The sequence below is a fragment of the Artemia sp. Qi Xiang Cuo genome, chromosome 13 (assembly GCF_049724085.1).
Source record: "Artemia sp. Qi Xiang Cuo chromosome 13, ASM4972408v1, whole genome shotgun sequence".
Taxonomy (NCBI): domain Eukaryota; kingdom Metazoa; phylum Arthropoda; class Branchiopoda; order Anostraca; family Artemiidae; genus Artemia; species Artemia sp. Qi Xiang Cuo.
In genome coordinates this window covers 72279364-72286820 of record NC_142806.1, presented here as the reverse complement: position 1 = coordinate 72286820, position 7457 = coordinate 72279364, and positions in this window count along the sequence as shown.

Sequence of the window (7457 nt, the reverse complement as noted above, 5' to 3'; positions counted from 1 at the left end):
ATAATTTTGAGCAACAATCCCTCGGATGTATTTATAGCTGCTCCAAGAGGCACATATTTTGGATCTGCGATCGTAGAGTAGGTATCTTGGAATCTTGATGCGATCCCACAGGGGGTACAGCCGATACAGGAGCACACGGGCCTTAAAGGGGTGCTAAGTTACCCACGGTCAATTTTATCACTCCAAATGAGCACTAAAATCGTTAATTTGCGATCGAACAAGCCCTCCCTGAAGTTTCTACGACCATCCGTCCTATAGTATGAAGCCAGGGTAAAAACCCATAAAGAGACGCAACGCTCTTTATTAAGAGCGTTACAAACAAAATAATTGAAGGGATGTAGCATAATATACAACATAGAATATGACACAGCTAAGGACAAATAGTAAAGAAAATAAAATATAAAAAGAACTAAAATTACTATATCTTAATACAGACGACTTTTAAGATAACCTCAATATTTGTTTTTTTTAATAAGAACACCCCATAGGAATACTTTCTTCCTTGAAATACGCAGATTGGCTCGACCTCACTATGTTTTATAATACATTTTTGCTTAATGAAATTATTTTTGCATATTTTGCATAAATCAGTTCATATTTCTGTTTGGTTTACATTTCAATTAAAAACACATATCGGTCAGTTATTTCTAAGAAAACAGCTTGATATTAATAAAACAGACAACAATAATTCCCCCCCCCCCATACAAAAAAAGAATGGACAATTTAAAAAAAAACTTCACAGGGTGAATCAGAGGGTGAACCCACCCCCAACAACTCTTTGAAGGATGAGCCGCCACTTAAAACGTTTCAAGGGTTCCAAACAATCTACAACTATTCATTTTTGATTCTGTGGAATCGGGCTAAACTCAATATGATGCGCTCTTGCCAATACAAAGAATTTTCTCGCGCGAGGGTGATGGGTGTTAGTAGGGCTTTGATTTCATCAAAGTCCCTCAAAATATGCGAATTAAAAAAGAAAATATAGGAAAATAAAAAAAAATCCAATTTAGAGGTGAATACGAAGCGAATCCCGCCTCGCCTGTGTGCCAAGACGGCCTCCATCTCCTCTCCAAAGAATATAAAAAAAATGCACCTATGATTGTATGATAAAAAAAAAAGATATACTACGAGAGCAGCAAACCCCCTCTACTCTTAAATTTCTGAAAAGACATATAACAAATATATAACAAGAATAAATAAAAATAGAAGTCCCCCTGAAACGCAAAAATTCTATGAAAACGGAAATTTAATACATAGTCGCAAAATGGCAAATATATATCTTTAAAAAATACATAACAAATTTTATTAAACGCATCTTATCAAAAATACCCTGATAAAAGACACGACAATTTTTTCAACGTATCTTTACTAAATGGAGAGCTTATAAATGGTTTTGATTGTTTTTCAAAGAAACAAGTAGGTACTTTAGACTAACATAAAAAAGGAAGACAGAAGGATAAAAAAGCGGGCAGCTCCGGTCTATAAAAAGGCAAAACTGCCAGTTAAAAATAGCCTGAGTGGTGGTCACTTCCCCCGCTCGTGGCAAAAGCCACTCCCACCTGTAAAACTCATAGAAAAAACAGTTTATTAGGCTACTGAAAGATCTTCAGTGGAGTTCAGACATCTGAGGGGAAAGGTGTTAGACTTTCTGAAATGTAAAAAAAGGCTAGGAAAATTTATTCAATTCCTTGAAAGCTACCACTTCCTTGATTAGAACTCCCTCTACTCTATAAACTGATCGGATTCCCTCAAGAATAAGACTTTTAATGCCCTCCCCCCCCTGAAAGTAGAAATTTCTTTACAAGGTGTACGTGCCATATATATGCCAAATTTAACTGCTTGCTGGCCATGTGCCAAGCTCTATCAGTGGGTCTTTACTTTTGTTAGAATGTCAGCACATTTTACCATTGAATTCATAATCATACCTGAAAACGAAGGGGAAAGAAGAGGCTCCACCTGAGATAAATCTCAAGGACCACCTAGAACAAGTATTGGCCCAAAATGCATTTCCTTTATGCTATCGACCCACTCCCGCTTCCCAGAAAAAAAAATTCAGATCTGTATCTAAAAGTCCGACTTGTTGCAAAAATGTAAAAATTGGTATTCGCAAAAATATAATATTTTCGTTTGTGTTCCACGGAATAATGGGTCTACTACTCCTCCCCTAAGACTCAGATCTATTATTCCACCAATAAATGATCAGTTACCAGAAAAAATTCGCACGAGTGCAGGAAGGATACAGCGACTACGTAAATTTAAAAAGTGTGAATGTTTTCTTTTAGTGAAAATAAGCTCAGATAATTAAAAAACAAACAGATTTCTAAAAATTATTTTGTTTACACCCCAAAAAAAAAAACAGAAAAAAAAACATATAATGCTAGATTTGAAGGCTTTTCAGTCATAATGTTCGAAACAATTTTTCAAATTATTAACCCATATTACTGGTTTTATTAGTTAAAATATGAAAAAGCTTTATAGATAAAGGAGCTGAATATTTCCGTTATAATAAAAAATTAATTTGGTTTTGTAAGTCAGGAATTACGAGGTAAAGGTTTCATGGTTAGGTTTGCACTATAGTAATAGTTAACAGTACTGACACAAGAAAGGACCAGGAGAATTATCACTGCCTGCTTGATCAAAGAGGAATAGGATAAACGCAGTATTTGCTAACTTTTTTTCTCGTAGTAACTCCAGTGACGTAGCTAGTGGGGGCAAGGAGGAGTATAACTGTCCCTTGGCACAGCTTCTGAGGGGGTGCCAAACTGAGTTATTTTTTACTTACTTAAATTATCGAGGGTGTAATATAATGTAATGCACCTATGATTGTATGATAAAAAAAAGATATACTACGGGAGCAGCAAACCCCCTCTACTTTTAAATTTCTGAAAAGACATATAACAAATATATAACAAGGATAAATAAAAATAGAAGTCCCCCTGAAACTCAAAAATTCTATTAAAACGGAAATTTAATACATAGCCGCAAAACGGCAAATATATATCTTTAAAAAATACATAACAAATTTTATTAAACGCATCTTATCCAAAATACACTGATAAAAGACAACAATTTTTTCAACATATCTTTACTAAATGGAGAGGGGGGAACCAGCACTGTTTCTGGGGGCGGAAAAATTTAGCTACGTGTCTGAGTAACTGTCGCGCGTGCTTTTGAGCCTGGCGTTGCAGACCTGAAGCCTCACTGTTAGCTTTTCCTATATAACTTCTATGCTGACGTGTACGCAGGGGGGGGCCTCCGGGCCTGGGCCCCTAAAATTTCATGATTTTTTTTTTTTATTTTCCCATAGTTTTCTGGTACTTCTCACAGAATAAGGGATTTTAAAGATTTGCCCCCCCCCCCCGAAACAAATTTCTGCGTATGTGCCTGCTTCTATGCGATGATAGATTTTGGCAAAGATGGTTTTGTTTTCTACGATGCTAAGAATCACCGGAGGGCATGCAGGAAATCTTGAATACATTTCAAGCACTTGATCTTATACTATTGAATACTATTGTGCAATTCAATTATAATATTTTCTTTTTTACTTTGAATAATGAGAAAACCTGTTGTAAAATACAAAAATACGTATAATGCTAATGGCCTATTGATAATTTCGATCCTGGTAAAAGGATAGTGTTATGAATTGTATCCTGGCTATACACAATATAGATGGCAGCGCTTGTTTCTTGTAAACAGGCTGCGTGTTTGAAAGCGCCCTTTATTTTTGCTATGTTTAAAATTAATAAAACATAGACAATAGCTGTATGGATTTCCCATTCTTAGGCAATGTATTTTCAAATACCATCTGTACACTCTGTCTAACCTTCATATTAATCACAGCATGATCATTATATGAGCATCAATCATATAAATAAATAAATTCACATATAAGCGGGGTATATAAATAAAGATACACATAATTAAGCCAGAAGCTTGTCAGTTCTAAGAAACTGGCCAGAAGAGAGATAAAACGATTTAAGTCCCAATTATATTTAATTGAATATCAATTGATTGGAAACAAAAAATTAAATAACAGCCTACTTGGCGCATAATATTTTCTATTTACTTGTTTGAAGTAAAGAAAACGTCAACTATTTTCAGATACAAAACCAATGAATTCAATATTTAAGCATTTTGAAGCTCTTCCAGACATAGTACTCGCGATAAAGAGACAGTAGGAACGATTTTAACTGACGACACCCTTTTCTTGGACAATAATACAAAAAGAAAAAGAAAAAAGAGGTTATAGACCATTTTCAGCTGTGCAAGAGAAAAACATGAAACATCAGGCAATATTTTCATTAGCAAATCAATCATTTACCTTCAATTAAAAAAATCAAACTAAAATCCTTGTGTTCAAGTTGAAAGTCTGCGAAATATAAGATAAATCCGAATATTAGCAACAAGATTTAGTGTTCTATACATTTTAATCCGATAACCATGCTGATTTGAGTGACAGACAGTTATAAGGAGGCAAATATTTCAGAGAAATAAATTGAATTGAAAGCGAATATAAAAATCGTTAATTTTGGTGCAAGATTCCCCCTTTCAACTAAATGCGATACCAGTTCAGTTTATCCCTCTTTAAACTCAACTCTATATTCACAAATTCTTGCTTCATTACATTTATTAATTTTCAATTTACCAGGTTGCCAGATTGGCTTCCATTTTAACGGACAGAAACCATTGTCAAACTTAACTAGTTAGATATGCTTATTTATTTTCATGGTTCAACGGGGCAGCATTGACAAAAATGTGGCACTAACCTAAAATATTTTTTATATATATTTTATATAATATAATTTGTACGCGTCGATATACATACATACACATAGTGAGAGAGAGAGAGAGAGAGAGAGAGAGAGAGAGAGAGAGAGAGAGAGAGAGAGAGAGAGAGAGAGAGAGAGAGAGAGAGAGAGAGAGAGAGAGAGAGAGAGAGAGAGAGAGAGAGAGAGAGAGAGAGAGAGAGAGAGAGAGAGAGAGAGAGAGAGAGAGAGAGAGAGAGAGAGAGAGAGAGTAGTAGTAGTAGTAGTAGAGATATATATATATATATATATATATATATATATATATATATATATATATATATATATATATATATATATATATATATATATATATATATAGATATATATATATATATATATATATATATATATATATATATATAGTATTATATTATATATATATATATATATATATATATATATATATATATATATATATATATATATATATATATATATATATATATATATATATATATATATATATATATATATATATATATATATATATATATATATATATATATATATATATATATATAAATATATATATAATATATATATACATATATATATACATATATATATACATATACATATAATATATATATATATAATATATATATAAACCAAAAAACGCGAAGAAAGGAAGAAAACGAGGAAAAATTAATTTATAATATATATACATATATATACTACGAAAACTTTACGAAAAAGAAATCTTTTTTTTAAGAAAAGTAAAGGTCATATTAAACTTAAGATCAGTAGAAATAGAAGCCTACAATAACTCAAACTCAAAACGATCAGAAATTATTATTAAAGAATAAAAAAGGAAAGGATATTTTAGTTAAGTTAGTGGTTTGGTATTTTCTTGGATAGGGCTATTGTGGTAACTTTTACCACAGCAACCAATAGTTAGAACCCAAGTCCTAAAATTGGTCTCAATCAGGAACCCTTATAATAGGCAGCGCGCGTGCCTATTACACATGGGGCCACAGTGTGTTTTTTTTTTCTTCGACAGGCACTTCATATCGAAGGAGTTGTCGTAGAAACTTCGAAAAGGGCTCATTAAATTGGAAATTTGGGTGGCTAGTGCCCTTTTTAATAGGCGAAAGTGATTGGAGGGTGACTAGCCCCCCCCCCACGCCCATCATTCCCTCAAACACATCCAATCAAAATTTCGAGATAGCCATTTTGTTCAGCGTAGTTGATTTCCAGATAGAAAATGTGTTTTTGAGGAGGACACTCCCCCACGACCCTCAGGGCAAAGGTTCTAAGTTATGCCCTGGGGGCATATAAGGTTTTATAGAAGGCGTTGTCGTAGAAACTTCTAAACAGGCTAATTCGATTGGAAATTTGAAGGGCCAGTGCCCTTTTTAATTGTCGAAAGGGATTGGGGGGCAACTAGCCCCCCCCCCCTCGCCCATCATTCCCCCAAACACATCCTATCAAAATTTTGAGATAGCCATTTTGATCAGCGTAGTTGGTTTCCAGGTAGAAAATATGTTTTTGAGAAGGACACTCCCCCACAACCCTCAGTGCAAGGGTTTTAAGTTATGCCGTGGGGGCATATAAGCTTTTTATATAAGGCGTTGTTGTAGAAACTTCAAAAAAAAACTCATTCGATTGGAAATTCAAAGGGCTAGTGTCCTTTTTAATATTCAAAAGTGATTGGTGGGAAACTAGCCCCTCCCCACGCCCATCATTCCCCCAAACACATCCACTAAAAATTTTGCGATAGCCATTTTGTTCAGCGTAGTTGATTTCCACATATAAAATATGTTTTTGAGGAGGACACTCCCCACTACCCTCAGGGCAAGGGTTTTAAGTTATGCCCTGGGGGCATATAAGGTTTTTATAGAAGGCGTTGTCGTAGAAGCTTCAAAAAAGGCTCATGCGACTGGAAATTCGAAGGGCTAGTGCAATTTTTATTATTCGAAAGGGATTGGAGGGCCACTAGCCCCCCCCCACGCCCATCATTCCTCAAAACACATCCAATAAAAATTTTGAGATAGCCAATTTTTTCGGCGTAGTTGATTTCCCAATAGAAAATATATTTTTGAGGAGGACACTCCCCCACAACCCTCAGGGCAAGGATTGTAACTTATGCCCTGGGGGCATATAAGGTTTTTATTGAAATCTTTGTAGTACAAACTTGAAAAAGGCCTCATTCGATTTGAAATTCAAAGGGATAGTACCCTTTTTAATATTCGAAGGTGATTTGACGGCAACTAACCCCCGTCTCACACCCACCTTTTCCCCAAACACATCCAATCAAAATTTTTAGATAGCCATTTTATTCAATGTAGTTGAAAGTTTTGGAAATTAGGTCTCTAAGGATGACAACCCCTCCCCCCACAGCCCTCGGGGCAAGGGTTGTAAGTTATGCCCTGGGGCATATGATGTTTTTATTGAAAGCGTTGTCGTAAAAACTTCAAAAGGTCTCATTCAAATGGAAATTGAAAGGGCTAGTGCCTTTTTTAATATTAGAAAGCGAATGGAGAGTAACAAACGCCCCTCTCACGCCCATCATCTGTCCAAACAGATCCAATCAACATTTTGAGATATCCATTTTGTTCAACGTAACGTTCTGGAAATTAGGTCTTTTAGGATGATAACCCCCTCAGAGCCCTCAATGCAAGGGTTGTAATTTATGCTCCTGGGGCATAT